Source organism: Aulonocara stuartgranti (assembly GCF_965226115.1).
Source record: "Aulonocara stuartgranti genome assembly, chromosome: 1".
Classification (NCBI taxonomy): Eukaryota; Metazoa; Chordata; class Actinopteri; order Cichliformes; family Cichlidae; genus Aulonocara; species Aulonocara stuartgranti.
Window position 1 is genome coordinate 22,117,442 of NC_138939.1, and position 18,818 is coordinate 22,136,259.

Sequence of the window (18,818 nt, forward strand, 5' to 3'; positions counted from 1 at the left end):
CGTGTAGTAATGACACGGAACAAGTTTCAAAAAGGCAGTTTGTCGACTCAAAGACATAAAGATCAGAAACGCTGCATCGTTTTGAATCATAATTCAAGTGTTTTTGAACAAATCAAAGACAACAGACGGCATGCAACTGCGCACTAAAATGTGCACAGCATATGTGAGAAGCTGCATTTTTTTTTATCATTTTTTTAAAGTTTCAGAATTCGTTTTGAAGTTATACTTGATTTAAAAGCCAAAATATTGCATAGGCACACTAATTTCTGTGGTTGTTTAATGACAGCCTTCCTGCACAAAACAAGCATATCTCCCATCTGTTGTTGTGGCTTCACCACGCTATAATGAAGCAACATTACATAAGAGGGAATCCTGAGTACTGAATATCAGAGTGGCTTTGAATTAGTCGTAGGCACAAAGCCGCAGGACGGTCATTTATTTAGCTCAACTGGCACAAAAAGTTCTGCAAGTAGGTTGGAAGTGGATCGCTGCCAATACAAGAATGTTTTCTGCACACTAACTTAGTTTCTTTAGACCTCCACGTTACCAGAGGCAGCTACTTTGTGTCAACTACATTTACTGAGTGTGTTTTTCCATTTGATGTGTAACCAGTAAAATGAGAGCTTGTCAGTAGTTACTTCAATACTATGTGAGACTTAGAAGAGATAAGAGGTTAATATGAGAGCTCTGTTGCTTTTAATTCATTGTATAAACTAAACCTTTATTGAGCTTTCAGACAAAGTTTTTTGGTTTCTAATTTTTGTTTATATTTCAGCAGTGACTCTCAGATTTTGGTGTAAGGTAGGTAACTCATCTGACTGCTGGTTACCCCCGAGGAAACAGAACCCCCCTGTTGAAGCTGTTACCCCTCCCAGGGCTGCAGATAGAGGGGCTGGAATTTTGTTTTTTCAGAAATACTGTCAAGCCAAGGGGATTTTTTTCATTCCTCAAGAATTTTTTTCTCCCCGTCTCTCTCCAGCGGCTCTTGTTTCCTGTGTTAATGCCACAGTGAAATCCATGATAAAATTCTTGTCACGTTTTATGGCAAATTAATCAGTTTCGAGATTCGTATTAGTACACTTCTTTTATTATCAGAATATGCTAAGATGTGCTGCTCTTTAGCTGAAACCGGGGCATTGTGTGTTCTTTCCACTTTTTCCTCCCCTTCCAATGGCTTTTACAACACCTTTGAAGACATTATCTGCTGAAATAAATTCTTAGCCCTGCATTAAAACCCATGAACAGTTAACCTGAGGCTCATTCACACAGCAGTGTAAACCCTCCGTAGCTGCTGGTGCTCCCCTTTTTTGTCCACATGGATCTGCAAAACTCCCTCAAATATTCAGTATTCTGTGAGGCCTTCTTAAAGAAATGAAAGTTTCATTTTTACATTTTTTAGTAAAGTCTGAAAGAAGTTCAAAGCCCACGTTTTTTGCCTTACAGTATTGCCTTCATTTTTGCTCTTCTCTAATTTGTCCAGTTCGGCTAATTTTATATGAGCAGGATGCTCTTTGTGAAAAAAAGACAGAAAGAGGATGTTTTTGATTCAGAAAGCATAGTGGGCCTGTATAAGCCTACTGAGTAACCAATATTTCTTCTGCAATATCCTTCATGTCATCTTTGACTTTCAAGGTCGATTTGGAACTGAAAACTGTTGTATAGACTCTTTCAAAGTGCAGCACCAACAAAATAAGAGGGGAAGATACTAGGGGTGCAACAATACTCGTATCGATATTGAACCGTTCGATACAGTGCTTTCGGTTCGATACGCATATGTATTGAACAATACAAAAATTTTTATTTGTTTTATCTACTTTTCTTCTGACGATGCTGTCTGTGTTGAGCGCTCAGTGGATCTGCGTTCGACTACTCCGCCTAGGCTGCACTGTCGAGCGCAGATCCACTGAGTGCAGCGGAAGCTAGCAAGACAGAAGCTAAGCCCGTTGCAACATGGCTACTGCCTCAACGCTACCCGAAATTGAACCTACCCCACTCTCATTCAGATCTGGCGTCTGGAACTATCTTGGTTTTCGTGTGAAGCATGACCCTGATGTAGGGCTGCCACGATTAGTCGACTAGTCACGATTACATCGACTATCAAAATCGTCGACGACTGATTTAATAGTCGACGCGTCATTTGAAGCTTTGTAAGATCCCAAAAGACGCAGGAATAAGTAGTAGGATTTAAGAGTGTAATAACAGACTGAAACAGAAGATAGCAGCACTGCATGTACAAGGATGCCAGCTGCCGTTAAACCCCAAAGAAGAAGAAGCTGCGTCCCAGAATTCATAGCGCGGCCCAGCTCAGTTTTCGACAATGGCGGCAGCTGGTTAGTTTTAATACTACTCTTATTATTCTTTCTGGGTCACAAAATAAACGTTTAACATGTTTTCAGGCGAGAATGTAGCTGTGTAAACCTCAAATATCGGCTCAGTTTATCAAGACACCACATATTTTCAAAAGCGCTCTGACGTTTTCGGAGACGTCTGTTACCCACCAGCTCGATAGCTAGCTAGAGCCCGTGAGAACACCGGACACCCGGCAAATCGTTTTCAAACCCAGCGCCGTCTTTCGCTACTCAGGTTAAACATGATATATAAGTCACTTGGATAACTTAAAAATTTTATTGTTTGGCTTTTTTCAGTATTTTATTTGTTCCTGAGTAAATCGGCTGAGTTTAGTGAACTCCACCGAAACAATCTGCACATTTCATTAAAATTTAATAAACTATCATCTTGTCTTTATTTTTAGTTAGCACATACCTTAAACACTTCAAGCTGTAAGCTAATGATAGTTATATAAGAGCAGATGCATGCTGGTGCAATAAGCTGTACGTTTTACGTACAATTGATGATGATCTGATTAGTCGACTAATCGCAAAAATAATCGGTGACTAGTCGACTATCAAAATAATCGTTTGTGGCAGCCCTACCCTGATGGTAAGCGCGTCATGGACAAAAGTAAAACAGTATGTCGGATGTGCCACGCAATGCTCAATTGGTGGGAACTAGTGCGTTAGCGCAGTTAGCTTATTAACACCCCCACGCACGGGGCGATCCGCGGTAACTCGTTAACGGAACTTTGCCACGTTATGGCGTTAATGTCATTTTAACGAGATTAACGCTGACAGCACTAGTGGGAACACAACGAATATGACTGCACATTTACACCAACATCATCCTAGTGCAAAGACAAGTGGAAGCAGACAAAAACAACAAGCACGCATGCTACAAACTTTACCCGAGTCATTTAGACAGCCGTTAGCACATGATTCTCCTTATGGGGACCTGATATGTTCAATATGCTGCTGAGAATATAGCCCAGAAGAAGCGTATAGTGTAGCTTTTATTTTGGAAAGAGCCATTTCTCTGTAATAAACTCTCTTTTCCAAAGATGAGTGATTTCTCGATCAGATAGATTTTTTTTATTACTTTGTTGTTTCAGCAACATTAAATTTAAAAACTGTACTTTTGAGTTAAAATATATATCTATAATTTTATTTTATAATTCTCCAAACTGATTGTACAACAGTTTTATTCAAAACCAGAAAGCATCAATGAAGCTGAAGAACCACATTTGGTGTGCATTTCCTTGGTTTTATTTAGCTTCAGATTGGATAGTTTCTTCTTAAGTTGTTTATTTGGTGGCATTAACCTTTTAGATATATGGCTGTGAATCAGTATAAAAAAGTGACATAGCCACTGTGATGTTTGGCTAAGGGAGTCCCATAATTAAACCTCAAACGAGCTAGCGAACACATAAAGCCATCAGGAAACAAAGTTTACAGAACAAATTAGCCAAGGGCCATTTTTTTCTTAGATTTCTACCCAACTGTTGGTCTGATTCAAGGCTGAGGAGATGCCCCATGCCGGCTATTACAAAGAATACAGGTTTAAGGCAGTTCCACATTGGTTTCACCTTTCAGCCCTATAAGCTGCGTCCATGTTTTATATACAGAATATGCTTGCTTATGTAACTCAACACCACTGTGAATCTCAACTGAGCCGTGTTACTTGTGTCCTTGTAGCTACTAAATATCGTCCTCTGATCCACCCAGAAAGCAAAACACCCATCTAGTGGATTCTTTGAGGATTCATTTTTGCAGAGGGGAAATTTAATCTCTACACCAAAAGTCTCACATTTTTCACCCTGCTATAAAAGGTGGTAACGCACAAATGGATTGTTTGAATCATGCAAATGGGTGTGTTTATTCTGAACTAAGGTTTATTTGATGATTGGCTTAGGCAGTCGTCCTCAAGAGACTGAGCTGGAAAACAAAGAGTTGCCATGGTAACAGTCAAGGGTGAAGGAGGAGGGTGTGTCTCTGGTGTTGTGCTTGAAGTGGCAAAATGGACATTGGCAGGCAGGATGGCGGGGGAGCAAGCGATGCGTTCTGTGGTCACCAAGCCTCTCTTTTTTCCTTCCTGTCTTCCACATATTCTCTCTTGTTGTCATCCTGAAGTGAGTGGGAGACCATGAGGAGAACAAATGTTGAATCTTAATGAGACAGCTCAGAAGAAACTAATTTTCTCCCTCTGTCTCTCTCTGATAGTATTTCTTTATTTACAAGCCGCATAACTCAGCACAGTGATGTTATTACATAATTTATCAGCATGTGTGTAATGGTGTAGAAGCGCTGTAAGGTCAGGTTAATGCCACACCGTTAAATGTTTACAAGATCATGTGATTGGCGCTGGCCCTAATAAAGATGAAGGATGAATGGCAGCCCTGCTTATTTCATGGACCACTGGGTATTTACATGCTTGGTGAATCCCCATCATGCTTGAATTACACTCCTTGGTTCATCAAAATGTGTCCAACAATTTAACACAGCTGGTTGTCTGAAGAAGAATAGCACATTAGCAAGTAGGTACACTGATTAAAGTTTATCCTGGGCTTTATCTGTCTGAACTGTGTCCAAACAAAAGAGTTAATAATGCTGAGATGCAGCAAAATGGAATTTTTATAACAAGCCACGTGAAAAAAAAAACAGCATTATTATCAATAAAAATTCTTTTTATTTTCAAAAAAAAATCACATTTACCTGTTTATTGTAGTTTTCATTTTCCTTTTTTGTTATCACCTATTTAGAGCTAAATAGAAAACAGTTACATTTACAGGATGATTTGACAGTTGTTTGTGATATAAACAGTTTGATTTTAAGCCATAAAACTGCCATTCATTGGATGTCTTCACTTTTTTGGATGATTCTCTATAAATCCTAGAGGTCGTTGAGTTAGAAAATCTCAGTAGGTCAGCCTGTCTAGCCCCAGTAACTATGCCACAGTTAACAGTCAGTTAAATAACCTTTCTTCTCCATTCTGATGCTCTGATGGTCATTTTGACCATATCGACATGCATAAATTCATTTGCGTTGCTGCCTGTTCATTGGCTGGTTAGATAATTTTGATAACAAGGTGTTCAACAGGTGTATATAATAAAGTGACCCGTGATTGTATGTCACAAACCGAATGATGATTTGTTGATGACCTGTCTTATGTAGCTAGCAAGCAAACACCATGATGAAAGACACCCGAGAAACAAAAGTGGATAGTCAGAGAGTCGACATGAGAGTTTCAGCTTCGCTGGCTATAATGGGTGCTGTGGTTCAGTTGTGATCCAGCGGAAATTTTGGTTTCATGCATGAATATTCTCCAGAATGCATATTTTTGTACAAAAGATCAAAAGAATGAGCTTCAGGGTAAACAAATCTTTAGTGTTAGGTCAAATCTAAACAGAGCGAGGCACTCAATAGTCAGTGACTTTGAAATGTCAGTGATCTAGCTAATGCTAATTGTGTTTACTTGTTTAACTGCATGTCAACAGCACTTGACATGCAGTGGCTTGTTGTTGGTAGTTTGCCTCAGTTTTTAAATTAGCTTGTAAAATGAGAGACTGCGATGCTCCAGCCTTTCAGTAAGCTAATTTCTCCACTCCCACTGCTCCACTTTTACTCCATCGAGGTCAGAAAAAGTACCCATTTGCTCTTAAATGATGATACTTGTGATAAATAAGCAGCTGATCGGCAGCAAACATGTTAAACAATGACACATTTCAAGTTAATTTCCATCCACTGACAAAAATGATCAAATTTCCTCTCTGTGCTTGTGTGGGCTTTCTCTTGGAGCTCCGGTTTTTCACACATTGAAAAACATGCGGTATTAATGCAGCCTATCAGGGACCAGGATGCTCTCACAAAAGGGGCTCTTGATCTTGAGTTTCACTTCCTGATTAAATAAAGCTCGATAAAAATTCAGTGCAAAACATGTTACGATCTAGAAGTGTGTAATGGATTGAATGTGGAAGATTGTCACTTTAATCAAGTTAACCCCCATCAAGAAACTTGATCTTTTTGCAGGACACAAGAAAAGAGAATAATAAAAAAGAGAACCTTTAAAATATGAAAAAAGCACAAAACAAGAATCCAAAAGACAACTTAATGACTCACATTGGGGAAAAAAATACAAGAAACAACCAGATCCAAAAACTGATGTCTGGGAAAGAAAGACTATATAAACAACGGGGTAATAGGAGCAAAGCACATGATCAAAACAAAGGGGAAAAAGGAGGAAGTGAATCTGGAACAAGGTGCAAGAAAAATAAAGATAAAAGTAGTGGAACAGGAAGTGACCAAGGAACAAATATCTACACTGAGGCTAACTAACTAAACAACATGATGGAGACGGGAACACACTAAAGGCACTACCGACAAACAGAGATGGGCAGTAACGCGTTACTGTAATCCGATTACTTTTTTCAAGTAACGAGTAAAGTAAGGGATTACTATTGCAAAAACGGTAATTAGATTACCGTTACTTTCCCGTAGGAACGCTGCGTTACTGTGTTACTAAAACCATGATTTTTTTGCGAGAATGTCTCATGACAGTGACGTAAGCGAGTGCGACGTTGTGACAACAGCTGTGTGCAGATCAACAATGGAATATATCGAGTGCGGAGAGAGTATGAGCGTGCAGCGTTTAAAGCGTGGAAGTACTGACCTTACTTTGAGTTTGATTCCATAAAAAGTGACAAAAACATTAGTGTCCGTTGTGCGTGGGAAGAAAACTTCTTTTTACACCGAAAAAAAACCCCTAAACTTCAAAGCAAGCACCGAGTGCGCAAGGATGTAATGGGAAATTCCCAGAGAAACTCGCGGATTCTTCCACTGACTGCTGCGGCACACCTGCACCAGGGTAAACCTCCGCCTACCGCAGTCCTGCTTTACAGGCAGTGTTGGGGAGTAACGGAATACATGTACCGCCGTTACGTATTTAGAATACAAAATATGAGTAACTGTATTCCGTTACAGTTACCGTTTAAAAAGGTGGTATTCAGAATACAGTTACTTTGTTGAAATAAATGGAATACACTGGGGTACTTTCCTGTTTCATTTTGTCGCGGGTCAGGACTGTTTGGGTTTTGTTTGACAGCTACGATCTGTTGTTCCAGGCGGCAGCGTTACGGTTGCCATGGTTACAGGGCGACGCTCTCTCTCTCTGCGACTGTGTGTTTCCTGGGTGAGAGAGCGCCTTTTTGTTGTTGTTGTTGTTGTGCTAAGCTAACAGGCAGAATGCTACAAGCATAGCTCTAAAGAATGTAGCATCATGTTCAGTGTAGTCCGTGCTGCTGGGAGAATGGACTGCCATACACGTTATGTGTCTGTGAGCGCTAGGAGGGAGAAAAAGGGGAGTGGAAAGGTACGAGCAGTCATCGAGGAAAAACGGGAGCTGGAAGCATGTAAATATAATAATAACCACTGCAGCCAAGAAGAGTGCCTGACGAGCCCAGTTGTAAGTAAGCTATTAAGACTCGACTGTACACCGTGTTCGTGTTTTCCTCCGAAAACAACAAGTTCCGTTGGAGCAGCCTTTCAATGCCTCTCTCTGTCTGTCGCAAGAAAAGTTGACCCACACAACAAAGTAGAGCTATTTTTCGGCTACCAGCCGACAGGGACCCCGCCGTATTATGCTGGGCTTACACTGTGCGATTTTTTCAGTCGCGCGATTCAGCTCCTGCTCAAACTGTACGATTGACTCGCAGGGGTTAGAAGTTCATAGGTCACGATGCAGGGTCTCACACTATACGGCCCGATGCTCTGATGCGACCTGAGTGCTCACACTGTGCGTCCATAAAAATGAAGGTTATAACAGAAATTCTGTCGCTCGCTCTCCCTCTCCGTCTTTCACTCACACAGACACACCACCACCATCAACTTTGCTAAATTGCTAATGAAAAACATTGGTCAGGCAGCTGTGATTGAGCAGCAGTGTCGATCCAACTATTTTCACGGTTGTTGTGGTCGTGATAATTTTGTGAGGCCACATCGAAAGGGCTCGGATGGTTCTACAGGTTGTGCCTCCATCGCTTGTGTCCAGATCACACGCTGCACTGCTGTGCTACGCCGTCTTTTTCGCTGACATTTGTGTTTGCGCGTGCGCAGTGTGGCAAACTGCGGTGACACCCTCACGACCAAGCGATTGATGATCGGGAGCTGGTCGTGAGGTGTCAATCGCTTCTCGTTACCCCACGTATACTACACGATGCACGACGCACGATGAAGGCCAAAATCGGGCCGATCGCCAAAACGATCGCACGACTCAAAAATCGGCTCAAAATGGGCCAAAAATCGCACAGTGTGAGCCCAGCATTAGTCAGAGGTCCCTTTACTACAGTTCGGAGTCGCGGACCTTCAGTAACAGTAATAAATCACACAGCAATAGTACATTCACGTTGTTGTAAAAAGCATGATAATATTGTAGCGGGTCAGGGCTGTTCGGGGTTCTGCTTGTACAGTTATGTTTTGTGTATGTTGCCATGGTGACGGGTGACGCCCTCTCGCTGCGACGGTGTGTCCTTCCGGGGTCAGAGGGCGCCCTATGTGTGTTGTGGTTGCCGCGCTGAGCAGTTAGCTAGTGGCAGTGTGTTCTTCTGCAAATGTAATAAACGGCTGTGCTCCCTGGCTAGCTCACGGGAAGCAAGACCAAACGATACCTCCGTCTCCTCCTTGTCTGAACTCGCCACAATATATTAAGTAATCCAAAGTATTCAGAATACGTTACTGTCATTGAGTAACGTAACGGAATAGGTTACAGAATACATTTTGGGGCATGTATTCTGTATTCTGTAATGGAATACATTTTAAAAGTAACCTTCCCAACACTGTTTACAGGTGAAAATAGAGCAACAGGACCGCTAGTCTTTGATTTTATTTATTTTCTGCTGTGTTTTACTTGCATCTATTTGAAAGACTGAGTGTAAACACAAAAGAATATTTTATTTTATGTGCTGGAATGTGCAGAAAATAGGTTTAAATATTAAACAAATTTCTTCCAGTCGGAGAATGTTGCATATAATTTAACATTTGCTTGATGCATAAAGTTAAAAGATTAAAACTAATAAAACAAGTTTTAAAAAGAGACTTTTCCATTTGATTACATTTTGTATGATGGATTATGCAGAAAAAGTAGAATTGGGCTGAAAGATCTATCGCTTTATCACCTCTTCAGGTTGTAAATCGTGTTTTTAAAAAGTAACTAAGTAATTAATTACTTTTGAAAATAAGTCATCAGTAAAGTAACTGGATTACTTTTTTGGGGAAGTAATCAGTAATTAGTTACTGATTACTTTTTTCAAGTAACTTGAACAACACTGCTGACAAAACAGGGAGAGGCTACACTGGGAAGAACTGGAGAAATCAGAAAATAAGAACATTATTAAGAGTTGAAATTGAGTTTCACTGGAAATGTTGAGTTAGGTAAGAAAACAAACATTGAAACATAGTTTTGTAGTTTTACACCTTCATCACACCATTTAGCTGAATGTTTATAAATGAGAATTGCCCAGTAGAAGCAATATCTGTGATAGACGGGTCACCTTTCCAGGGTTTACCCCACTTTCCACCTTATGACAGCTGAGATGTGCTCCCACAACGCTGAAAAGCATAAATGGAGAAAAGTGGGTGGATGAATGGAACCTCCATTGGTGCAATCTCAGTTAAATAACTCAGTGATCATTACTTTTCTACCACCTAATCATTCCTATCCTAATAGCATCAGTGGAGATTAATTTCTGTCTTATAGCATTTAAAGATGATTTGAATAGCTGTGTAACAACTCGGTCGATAACCTTCAGTCTTTGTCTTTCTGTCCCTGCCTTATCTGTTTTCTATTTCTTCTTCCACGGTGAAGCCTGGCTGTCTAATTCAGTGGTGTGATCAGAGGTCATAACTTGAAATTCAGAACAGAGAGACATTAGCATTCCCAAATCTCACACTATGACCAAGCCATCTGCTTCCCTTGCCCTCTGTCTGCTCCTCAGCTTTGCACATCCACACATATGCACACAGTTTAAGACATACATGTACAAGGGCAGTGTCCCAGGATAATTTAAGGCTTTGTCTTACTGTAGCTGAAGTAGTTATTCAAACAGACCTGAATAGGTCTGTCTGTGAAGACAAGTGGCCCCAAGTGCAGCAGAGAACAAACAAATGGGATACTGCAGGCAGGTCGGCTCATATGCTGCTGTTACTGCTGCCTGTGTGTGCGTATATGTGTGTGTCGAGCCTCTTTTAGTGCTGAAGGTTGCAGCTTGAGTCAGTGCCTGTATTTCAAACGTTTGTGTGGGAGACAGATACTTGGTGAGCGTGCAGGTGTGGATAAATAAGTGTACAGTGATGGAGCCAGCTGGATTTTGATTTCTTTGTGCACCAGGCACTCATTTGTTTTCTTATCCATTGCATTTCTATTCAGATATTCTATTCCCGTGGGGCTGGAACATTTCCCTGCATGCATTAAGTAAAAGACACAGAAAACAGCTTGTCCAGGAGAGACTAATATAGTTAAAGTCTTTCAAGTTCAAATAGGCGGACATGTGCAATTTAGAGGTCAGACACAGTCACAGCGTTTCTCTGAAGGGCTAACACAAAGCACCGTGCAATCATGCATACAAGCTGTGTAGCAGCAACTTCTTTGCAGCTCGTCGAAGTAGAAAATCGCAGAAGACCAAAGAGAGAGTTAATTCACAGTGAGTCAATCCAAACCATTTTCAGCTCTTATGAAAAAAGGCTGACTGCATTCCTGTACATTGCCCCAAACTTAACAGCTAACTTTGAGCTACACTTCCTGAAGGAAAAAAATGTCCATCCCGGTTTTCCCTCCAAGGCACGAGCGATAAGCAGAGTTCTGTCCTTTCCTTCTAAGATTCCTAATTATTTAAAGTAACACTCAGGTATGCCATTCAGCGTGTTAGTACGAGCTCGGGAGCAGCTTGGGAGAACAAGAAAACAGAGACTGCTTTAGGTTGCCTTCCCAATCGACTCAAAGGTTTATTAAGTATACAACAGCTTATATAGAGAAAAAAAGGTTCGTGTGTCAGCTTTCCCAGTTCAAACCGGTACAGACCAAATAAGGAAACGTCTTCCTGCCTTGTGAGCAGAGAAGTATCCTTTGTGTAGTTTATCAGTTCAGCTACAATTTATGATCATCCCAGCAAAATACACTCCTAGACATAGAATACAGAGTTCTTTCATTAGTGAATTCTGAAACAAACCACCTGGCCTTTAACGAGCCTTTTTCTAAGAGATAAAGAAAAAGGGAGGATGGGAGTAAGGAAGTGGTCTCGTCTCTGGTGTTTTCGACCTTGGGGTACCAGCCTGTGAGTCTTACACATTAATTCTTGGGTCAGAGAGAAAGAGAAAAACAACTAGTAAATGGGCCTTATTGAGTAACAGTTTCATGTATGATATCACTATAAAACAATATCCTGTAAATGCTACCATGGTATCAAAATATCACAACAGTTCCCTCCTTTTATCATGAAATGATAACATAGTATAAAGACAGAATGTAATAACATAATATAAAGACAAATCATAAACATAAAACAAATCATAAATGTAACTAGTCCTTCGAGTAAGCTTAATATCAAAAATTCTGAGAGCGTATACATGGTATCACACAACAGACAATAATTATCAACAACAAATAATACATGCTACAACGGTTACAAAGGCTACAATTAGTTCCTTCCATCTTCCAAACGTGTCCTGTAGCCACTTATGTAGCCACTGACCGTGGCCTGCATTGGCAATTAGTTCTATCTTCAATGCTTCAAGTCTATTCATAGCTTGTGTGAATGAACCGTTAGGAGCGGTATTATTGGGAATGAAAGTACAGCATACATCAACGGTCACTAGACCACAGGTACCGGTCCAATTAACAGGTAGGGCTAGTCTAAGAGTATTGTTGCACAACCAATAACCGTTAGAGATTGCTCTAGTTAGGAGCGTGACCATGTGTGATTTAACTAACTCCCCCCAGTCAGTATCATTTAATACACCGTCTGGGGGAACAATGATCGATTCTCCGCTCGAACTTGAACTGTGTGTGTGTTCCTCCAGATATGATAAAACTTCAGCCACAGAGACAGCTAGCCATGTCTCATTACAGCGTGCACCTGGGGAGTCAGAGAAGAATGTATAGTTATCCTTTGTATAATCTATGTGTGTGTCTGGGCCAGTTAACTTTAGTCTGCGCAGACATATCATACTAGTATTAAAATGGAAAGGGATCTGTCCTAGGGGCAGTGAGGGTTTTAACCTATTCTTGGGGCGTTTCATTGGGGCGCAGGTCCCTGCGGTGTCATTAGATAACTTCAATAATTCACCTAATGGAGTCTCGGGTTAGTTGGTGTGTGTGTGTGTCTAAGTAGGCAGTCGAGAGGGCTCAGAGTCAACTGTAAAGTGTCTTTAAGGAGAGCATTATCTCCGCCGATTTCCTCTAGTCCCTCAGTGAGGGGGAAACCGGATATGGGGTATCCTACTATTACCTGTTCTGGATTAGCCTTTGAACAGACATAACAGTTACTGTTTCCTAAATCACGAGCGGCTGTTCTGGCATTTTCATACCAGGAGTTGACTCCTGTTCTAGAGGGCGCATAAGATGGTTTATTAGTGGCGTCTATGTTGCTATTTACTGATTTTAGGGAACGTAATGAGTGCATTAAGTAGGTGTCTTGCAAAATAGAGCATGAGGTATAGTCAGCAAAATATGACCTGCAGAAATGTGAACATGGTTGCAGTCTACAATACAAAATAGCAAAGAAAAATCCTAAGGTTAATGCGATAGATATGATAGATAACCTAAATATATAAGAAAGTATATAAGAAAAACAGTTCTTCAGTCGTCTCCTGGCCTGGTCCCAGGTTCGAGAGACATTGAATAAGCGTCGTATGATGACAATGGGCATTTCATTTTCTCCATTATCAGGATGGAATGAGTCTAGCTTTATCAGGTTAGACATCATGTGGTACTTTTGGCTTTCTGTTCCTGCTGGATGTTTGAGTACCTTGTTGTTGTTCTTTCAGGCGTTGTGTGTTAATCAGTGATTGTGTGTGTGTATGTACATTGGATCCTGGCGCTGGCTCGCCGGAGATGTCGTCTACCCGTGTGTTTATTTGCTCTGGTTCCGGGCGTTGGCCCGCCGGAGATGTCATCTGCTTGATCCGACGCCTGAGATGGTCCGATTGGGCTGGTCTTAACCCTGCTGGCATGAATCCACTGAGGTTGTCCGTCTGTGAGGATGCTGGTTCTTCGTCACTGCCAGTACAGTCTGGGGCTGGAACACGCGCGGCCTCCCAAAGTGTCCTTGGTTTTAGCGACTTCACCAACACGCATCTCCTTGTCTCCACTGGTGGAACTGTGGAGGGGAAAGGCTGAGAGAGACAAACTTTCTGATAGTTATTATTCAGTTTTTCTACCAGGTTGTAGACATAGTCGGACAATGCAATATCTACATCACCTTCTAATAGCGGTGCCCCTCTGGAGGCTGACCATGGTGTTGGAAACGGTCTTCCCATGATTATTTCAAATGGAGATAATTTGGTTGCTGCGGATGGAGTCATTCTAATCTCGCAGAGGATTTGAGGAAGTAATTTGACCCAGGTCATTCCTGTTTCTATCATTGCTTTAGTCAGGCGATTTTTTATGGTCCTATTCATTCTTTCTACAACTCCTGAACTCTGAGGGTGGTATGGCACATGATATTTCCAGTCTATTCCTAGGGTTTTGGCACACTTTTGAATTACTTCTGATGTAAATGAAGGTCCTCTATCACTGTTAATTTGGTGAGGTATTCCGAATCTGGGTATTATTTCATTGCTCAACTTTTGATAGACTACTTCTGCAGTTTCTTTTGAGGTTGGATAAGCTTCTACTCATTTACTAAATTGATCCACTATTACCAGTAAGTACTTGATGCTTCCTTGCGCTGGCATATGTGTAAAATCAATTTGTAATGTATGAAATGGAAAATCTGGTTGTGGTAAATGCTGATGTTTTGCTTTTGATTTTCCTACATTAGTTCGCGCACATGTTAGACAGGTTGCTAATATGCTTTTTACTGCATGTGATGTTTTTTCAATTACAAATCTTGATTTTATTGCCCCTATTACCCCTCTTTGTCCGACATGACTCACACCGTGAAAATGTCGGACAAGGACTGGCAGCAGGGAAGATGGGAGGGCAATCAAACCCTTAAGATTTTGTATAGGCCATCCTTGTCATCTAAGGTACAGTCATTATTCTCCCAATAGGTGTAATCACATGCAGAGGCTTGCTCTTGTATGAATTTTAAATCAACATTTGTGTCTAAATAGTCTGGGAGTGTAACAAGTGGCAGCTGTAGGGGCACAGATAATACTTCCTGTGGAGGTGGGAGCTGTGATGCAGCTGCAGCCTTGGCTGTCACGTCTGCTAAGGCATTACCTGTTGCTTCGTCTGTGTCAGCTGTACTGTGTCCTTTCGTTTTTTACAACTGCAACGGCCGATGGTAGCTGTATAGCCTGAAAAAGTCTTTGCACAAGATCAGAATTAGCAATCGGTTTTCCATCAGCAGATCTAAATCCTCTTTGTCTCCACAATGTGCCAAAGTCATGCACAACGCCAAATGCATAGCGGCTGTCTGCGTAAATTGTCACATGCTTATCCAAATGGAGCTCACAGGCGCGTATTAAAGCCATGAGCTCTGCTTTTTGTGCTGAGTGAAATGGTAATGAGTGAGCCTCTAGTATGATGTCAGGCACTGTTACCACTGAATAGCCACAAAGAAATGAGTTGTCATTCGGCCTTGAACAGGACCCGTCCACATAAACCGTGGCTGAGTCTGGGATAGGCGTTTGCTCTAAATCTGGACGTGGTGCTGTGGATTCCTGTATACGTGTCATGCAGTCATGATCGTCAAGCCTGTCTGAGCCATCCTGTCGGTCAGAAGAACACAGCATAGGATCAATAAATGTGCTGGTGAATTGGGTGTGCTGCTCGCTTTTATAGTGAGATTTGCATATGTTGTGTAGTTATGTTTGCTAGAATGGTCGTGACCTGGTGATTGGTGTGTAGAATAGTGTCATGTGAGAGTGTAAGCTTCTCACAGTCCCTTATCATGATAGAGCAAGCTGCTACTGCCCTCAGGCAGGCCGGCATTCCCTGAACAATTCAGCCAGCACCTTTGAGTGGCGGAGATCAGCACTCCCTTTAATGCATTGAAAGAGGCAGTCATTTCTGTGGATCACAGTATTCGAGGAGGCTTCTCTTTTTTACAACAGTCACGCAGAATGTGGTCATGAAAAGAACAGTCTGGTATCCACTGTCTGCAATAGTTCACCATGCCCAGGAAGGACAACATTTCCTTCTGTGTAGTGGGACGAGGGACGGAGGTCACAGCTTTGACCCTGTCTGCAGTCATGGAACGTTTTCCGTGAGACAGTGTGAATCCCAAATATTGAACAGAAGTCTGACAGTACTGCATTTTCTTTGCTGATGCTTTGTGGCCAGTCTTTTGGAGGTGCTGGAGAAGCATGTGTGTAGCAGTTTGACATAGTTTTTCACTTTCAGCACAGAGGAGGAGGTCATCCAGTACAGCCCTGGAGGAGTGAAGCTGTCTAGGGTAGCACGGACCACCATTGAGAAAGCAGCAGGGCTGTCTACCATGCCTTGGGGCAAACGAGTCCAAGTGTACTGCTTATTTCTATGTGTGAATGCAAATAACGGCTGTGTGTCTTCATGCACAGGTACTGAGAAAAAGGAGCGGAGCATAAATCCACCACGGTAAAATGTGTATGCAATGCATGTCAATATGCTGTGAACATCTGAAACGAGAGGTGGCAGAGGAATGTTGACTGCATTAATTTGCCTTAAGTCTTGTATGAAACGCCATACGCCAGGTTTGTTAGGCTTTGGCACAGGATTGACAGGAGTGTGGGCTTTATTACTCCTGTAGTCAATAAATCTCCTATCATGACATCTAGGGCTGCGGCTTTTTCGGCAGAAATGGGATGTTGCTTGACATATACTGGCTTGTTGTATTTAAGGTATAAAGTCAATATAAGGTAGGTTACATCTATGTGTCGACATATTTCGTAACCTATGTCTGAGTTATGTGACAAAATCACTGTTTGACCTTAGAGAAACAAAAGTGTGGCTCCCAGTCATGGGATTACCTGGTAGTGGCGTCTGTACACGTTTTTTTGGCACAGTGTGTGACATAGAGTACCGGACAAAAAGGATGTTGAGTTCATTCTCTGCTGAGGGTCCAGCTGACACAGAGGATGTTCCTTCTCCATCATGTCGGTACATAGGGCAGAGAAAACATAAGCTGTTATCAGTGTCAGCAAACATTTCACCCTTTATGTTAAATGAAATACACAAATTCATTTTTGCTCTGGGTGTCTGCGGCTGCTGGAAAACTGAGCCACAATAAAAACACATATCTCTACTTTTATCCTTCCGTCCTCTGAAACTTCCTTGCTGTGCTGGAGCGGGTAATCCTGCATACATTAGTTTCTCACTTTCCTCTGAGCCTTCTACATCAAAATTCAACTTTATCTTAACACTTTTAGCTTTCGTGGTAGTATCTGCACTGGCCTTCAGTTTTACTGACCTGTTTTCTGGCGATAATCGTTCGGGATAGGGCTCCGGAAATAAATTAGAATGCATTGAACTTACAGTCCGTAAGTTGTAAACAAAGTCAGTCACATAAGCACTTCCGCATGTTCTGGATACGTAATCATGGAAGTCTTCGCCGATTCGTGGACGTGGGTTACACGTAACCGGAAATGGGAGTCGTACTGAGCCGTTATTTGAGACTTTATTTTGTATTTTATTAATTTTTGGTTTTACAGGTACTTTAGATTTTTTATCGGACCTGTCTGTGGTCTTTGAATAATTCTGACCCATGTTCAGTGATTTCCAGAGGGGTTTACACGCTAGGAGGATTTAGGTTAGTATTTTCGCTGCGGCACAGCTGAGGTCACTTTAAATTTATTGCTAGCAATTTTTGTTTGGGTGAGCAACTCTCACTTAACGAGCAACTTCTCGCAAAACAACAGGCAACTTCCTGTGTCTTTCTGCTTTTAATTTACTGCTTTTAACCCTTGAGACCCGTGTTTTTTTTTTTGTTTTTTTTTCAAAAGAAAAATTAAACAATTAATTTTTTTTTTTTTTTTTTTTACGTATAAATGTGTTGTGTCTTTCCACTCACTCCACTTGATTATAACTGATTTATTTATAACATTTTATATAAAAGAAAAACGAGAAGCACATTAATTCATAGTAATTTAACATAAAATTGTTTGATAGTGTTAATTTGGAAAGCCACAACTCTAGCGGGTCCACCAACACCACACAAGGGTTAATTTACTTTATTCGGGGACTGAGGAAGTCGTCAGTGTATCTCTCTGGATCACTAAGTGAAACTTCGTCAGCATATCCCGTTTTTTTATGGATCGATCACTGAGAGAGGTATAATACGGTCTTTATATAAATATGAAAGACGCATATTTACCTTCTGTCAGTCAATCCCACTTCTGACGCCAAATTGAAGGAAAAAAATGTCCATCCCGGTTTTCCCTCCAAGGCACGAGCGATAAGCAGAGTTCTGTCCTTTCCTTCTAAGATTCCTAATTATTTAAAGTAACACTCAGGTATGCCATTCAGCGTGTTAGTACGAGCTCGGGAGCAGCTTGGGAGAACAAGAAAACAGAGACTGCTTTAGGTTGCCTTCCCAATCGACTCAAAGGTTTATTAAGTATACAACAGCTTATATAGAGAAAAAAAGGTTCGTGTGTCAGCTTTCCCAGTTCAAACCGGTACAGACCAAATAAGGAAACGTCTTCCTGCCTTGTGAGCAGAGAAGTATCCTTTGTGTAGTTTATCAGTTCAGCTACAATTTATGATCATCCCAGCAAAATACACTCCTAGACATAGAATACAGAGTTCTTTCATTAGTGAATTCTGAAACAAACCACCTGGCCTTTAACGAGCCTTTTTCTAAGAGATAAAGAAAAAGGGAGGATGGGAGTAAGGAAGTGGTCTCGTCTCTGTGGTGTTTTCGACCTTGGGGTACCAGCCTGTGAGTCTTACACATTAATTCTTGGGTCAGAGAGAAAGAGAAAAACAACTAGTAAATGGGCCTTATTGAGTAACAGTTTCATGTATGATATCACTATAAAACAATATCCTGTAAATGCTACCATGGTATCAAAATATCACAACACTTCCCATTTAAAGTTTCACAAACTGCAAAGACTACCCCTGAGGGCGAGCTGACAGAGTATAATCGCATACATTCAGCGCTTGCAGAAAAGTATTAGTCACTAGTCTGAATTTACCTCCTGAAAGTATCGCTGCAGAGAAGTAAAGAAGATCAGAATCAGAATCAGAATCAGAATACTTTATTGATCCCTGGGGGAAATTATTTTTTGTTACAGTGCTCCATTTTAAACCAACATTAAGACAAGACAGACAATACACTAACTAAGAATAGT

General features: G+C 41.2%; 1 protein-coding gene across 5 annotated transcripts in view; it reads left to right on the plus strand.

The window, feature by feature from the left end:
* The window catches only part of apba2b (amyloid beta (A4) precursor protein-binding, family A, member 2b), an 89,474-nt gene that overhangs the window by 33,028 nt on the left and 37,628 nt on the right, over positions 1-18,818 (plus strand). The window contains exon 1 of one of the 5 annotated variants that reach the window (XM_082528413.1): positions 7,265-7,791. The exons of the other annotated variants lie outside the window; for them this stretch is intronic. The gene's annotated coding sequence lies outside the window, so the exon portion shown is untranslated. Of the gene's footprint in view, positions 1-7,264; positions 7,792-18,818 lie in introns of those variants that run through there. 5 annotated transcript variants of the gene reach the window in all.